Raw genomic sequence first — 4,622 nt, 5'->3', positions numbered from 1 at the left:
ACGTATGTATATATGCATACCAATACACGTTACCAATTTTGTCGACATATAAACCACCTTGTATCGGATTTCTTGGATTTCCATCAGCGGAACACCCTGCGATCGGTTCCGGTTCCGGAGTCAGATTTGTCACCAGCGACATCTTGCGGCTTTTATCTGAGTTCTGAACTTGGATTACGATCGGCGACATCTTTTGGCGGAGCAGCAAAGCTTGCGGCGGAGCAGCAGCAAACCATATAGCGATTCTGCCCCGGAGCAACAGCGAACCTTATGCCGGTTCTGGAACCGGTGCAGCAGCGCTGCTAGCATAACTATACTACTTAAATAGTACAAAGTTACATTATTACCTGCTCCTGACATTATTTTATATTACTTACCGGAATTAGTGAAAGTGGATTTTGTGAAATTGGACCATTCGAACATTGTGTTATTCATAGTATTAATACTTAAGAGAACACGCAGTATGAATATGCGGATATTCACCTAATTTACGGTGAGGCTTGCTGTAATGCCAGAGCTGCTCACAGAATCTAAGCAGAGCGATACCCCAATCGTCGGCATCCGGGTCGTGAAGTATTCGCCCGGACCCATAGAGAAATATATTAAGGTAAGTGATTTTTACACCTTTCTTGTTTGCTTGCTTGTTAACTATCATTTTTCACTTTTTTAAGGTCGCATACCTGGAAGGCGTGGCGGCGAAACAGGACGTCCTGCAACGGTAGATGTTGAAGCTGTGTTAGAGGAAGTGGAACTAGGTCCATCGACTTCAGTGAGAATGATGGAAAGACGGACGGGAATACCAAAAACTACAGTTCACAAAGCTTTAACAGTTCGATTCAAAATAATTTGCAAACACATCAGCAATCATATCATCATCACTAGAAATAAGATCATCTAATATCATTGTTGAGGGAAACCCATTTATTTTACGTTTTGAGTTAACAAAATGATAAAATGACTCAGGATTAGAAACGATGTTAATGCGAGTTTATTAATGTAATTCCTGTAACATTTTCTGTTTAAGGCATTGTATTTATGACGAAGGATGGAGTACGCGGCGTAATGAGAAGACAGGCCTGATTTTCATAAAGTTTAAATGATTTAGTTTTCTGATTTTTTAAATGCTTTAGCTCAGAGTTAAACCACAACGAGTTACGAGGTCCGGTATTTTCTTTAACAAGAGGAATGAGTTTACTGAATATATTATTCAAGATTTTACTAAAGTGTAAGGCACTGTTCTCAACATCCCCATCGTACTCAGGCCAGATTATTTCAGATATAGCTATTTTAAGCTTGTCGTAGTTAGCGTATTTGAAATATCGCCGACCTTTCGGCTTTCTAGTTTCAGGACAATAACATGAATCGTAGGATGGTGCCAAGGACAACTCAAGTGGTAGGTGATAAGAGTCTATAGGTATAACTAAAGGATCGCCGCGTATTATAGTGCATTTAGCAGTATCATCAATAAACGCTAAATCAAGACATTTTCCTAAGTTTTTGATAACTGAATTAATCTGACATAAGTACATCCCGAGAAGAATTTGGCACCAGAATTCCATCCACCGAATCCCAGGAAACACACGCTAGATTGAAATCACCCAACACAACAATCGAATCGGAGGGATGAAGAATGTTTGAAGTAAACCGAAGGGTTAGAGTTTGGTGGAATATAAATTGCAACAAGAAAAACACTACTTGAGGGGCACCGTATTCTAACACAGAGGAATTCAACATCATCTAAACCAGTGAACACAACTTTTTCAGAGGAAAAGTCGGTCTGAACAGCTATTAAAACACCCTCGCCTTTTCTATCTAAGCGATCATTTCTAAATATTTCATACTTACTACACAATATTTCACTATTAAACTCATTCGGTTTTAGCCAAGTTTCAGTAAAAATCAATATTTCATAATTTAAATCAAAAGACTTTAAGTACAGCTCAGTTAATTTTGTATTTAGACCTCTAACATTTTGGTAATAAATATTGAAGAAAAAATTACTTATAAGTTTTTTGATCCTGAGGAGGGAATTTGAACGGTATTTTCATTCCGAGCTCGAGGTTTAAACTCAAACTCATGAACTAAAGCACCATTGGAACAGAATGAACCATCAACAATGTTTTGAAAATGGTCGGCGGAAATATCAATTTTGAAGGAAGATATGCTTCTTTCGTATGAAAAATTTAATTTTCTAATAGGTATGTGCCAGGGATTAAGCCGTGATGTTATATAAGACTTATCATCTTCTACCGACGTTTCACTAGAAAAGCGCGAAACAAACACAGATTTATTCGCAGGAAAAACGATTAATTCTTTCGGTAACGGAGAAGGTCCACTTTGAGATGTAGGTTCAGACACAGCTGTCGTTTTTGCTGCAGCCCTTGTAGTGACACCTGAGGAAGATGCAGCTTGAGATAACTCAACACACGGAGAATTAAAACTTATTAATTCCTTATTTAAGCCGGGAGTAGGCAAAGAATCAATTGGCGTAGTTTCAATGTCTAAAGCAATGGGATTAGGAACAATGCTGTCTCCTCCATGCTTCCGCTTTTTTGAAGCTTGTTTAAGCTTGGGTGATGGAGAGGATGAAGATTAAATGCACTTAAAGTCTTTAAATGCATCTTCATATCGCTTAAACTTTTCGTTTAGAAGTTTTAACTCCTTACCCAACTCCTGGAAGCCACTTCTGGCGCTCCTAAACATTTTACAAAGCTCAACTTCGGTTGATCTGCACTTGGGGCAAGACCAACGAACACCTTTGTTATCGGTTCTGATATCGGCCACCCTACCATTGAGACCAGCCCATTTTACGTGAGCTAAGTCATCACACAACCAACACGCAACGCAACGCTCTAAGTCGTTTTTAATGTTACATTTTTCAAAACAGCAGGATGAATACATTGCAGCGCGAAGTAGTCACAATTTGTATGTACAAGAAAAACTCACAGTGTACGCATTTAGTACGATAGTAGCAAAGATGAGTGTTTGAGAGACTCAGAAGTCTAGGTATTGTAAGTTCAATGGTTAGAAAACGTACTTAACAGTTTTAAAGCCACTGAGCCAAAAAGCTTAAAAGCATAAAAGCAAGCCAAAATCAGCTGTTTGCAGGAAAATTATTTGATCGATGATAAGCAAAATTTATGATAAATCGCGGAAGATGGGAAAATGCCCTCTCACTCAAAATAACAATAATGCACCAAAAGAGGCAAATATGCACAAGGAATGACAAGAATATTAATTTTTAATCCACGCACTTTATGTCTAAAACACAACAATTTATTGGGGCTTGGCTTCAAATAGCTTTTTCCAGTATAAATTACACAAATTAGAACTGCTTAGCACTAGATAAACAAAGTAACTTTAGAAATTCTTTCAAACGAATGTTTAAGCGACCGCATAGTACGAACGTTGCCATATGAATGCCTCATGAGCAAACGACCCTTTAAACATTTTGGCGAACGTCGCAAATTACCTTCAATATCCAATATGCATATCGAACTGAGAACTAACTCATAACCAACCCAGGTTTTCCAACGTTCAGAGTAAATTTGAAATACACTCGAAATGGGATCGAAAAAATTAAACCATAGCAAAAAGAGAGAAAGTGAAATCCAGCTCATTCTCAAAGGAAAATATAAGACAATCATGATAAAAACATAGCAAGGTAGAACCGTTCTCTCAATTTGTCGGCCATGATTTTTTTTTTGAAGTTTGCCAACATTTTAAAATCATATAAAAGTGAAAATAAAAAATTTAAATTGTTCGAAATTGTTGTTGCTTGAGATTGAAAATGAAAATGTGTGTGTGAGTTTGTGAGTAAATTTAAATATTAAATTGTTTGGAATTTTAAAAGTCACTCTCAGCGGTTCTACCTTACTATATTTTTATCATGAAGACAATGGCTCTCACAAAAAAATTTCAATTCGATAATGGGCTGGATTTCGAATTCATAACGAAGGGAAAATACATTGGATAACGAAGGTGCCGTTTTGCTGGAGAATGGTTTAGTTCTTGAATCGAATACAAATATATGGCACATTCGTTATCGAAGGTAAGACTCGAAAAAATATTGGTTTTCCAATCATTTTCGAATTGCTAACCAAGCCCACGGTTTATTGGGGAAAACTGGTTTTTTTAAATTTTACTCTTTTTAAAGTTGAACAGTGTTGTGCTTTTCTAACCGATTTAATACTTCAAAAGCTTGCTGGAAAGGTGGTTTTACGTACATTTTAAATATAACGTAATGTAGAATTTTTCTAATGTACATATATGTACATAGTTAAAAAAAAGAAATGCAAAATCAAAAGAAATGATGTAATTTCGATATTTTTGGTCGAAAAAGCTCAACCCGGAAGCCCCAGGAGCCACCTGAAAACTTTTAAACCAATTACATATTTATACGTTTTATTTATATCTCCAACCTCACATTATTCTGTGCGAAAACTTTTGGACTCATGCATTTGAAATTTTTCATACAACATAAAGGCCACTCTAATGTACAGTGTTTGTTTGTTTTGAACGCAGCGCTGCTTTTACATAAATTTCGCTTTGCGCATGCCTAAAGCTGGCAAAGGTTCTTTTTTTATATTTGCGCTGTGCTAGCTGAGTATAAAAAGAGAAGA

Source organism: Rhagoletis zephyria, unplaced genomic scaffold (assembly GCF_001687245.7).
Source record: "Rhagoletis zephyria isolate East Lansing unplaced genomic scaffold, Rhagoletis_zephyria_1.1 Rzeph_scaffold_03504, whole genome shotgun sequence".
Taxonomy (NCBI): Eukaryota; Metazoa; Arthropoda; class Insecta; order Diptera; family Tephritidae; genus Rhagoletis; species Rhagoletis zephyria.
Note: the sequence above shows the minus strand (reverse complement) of the source record.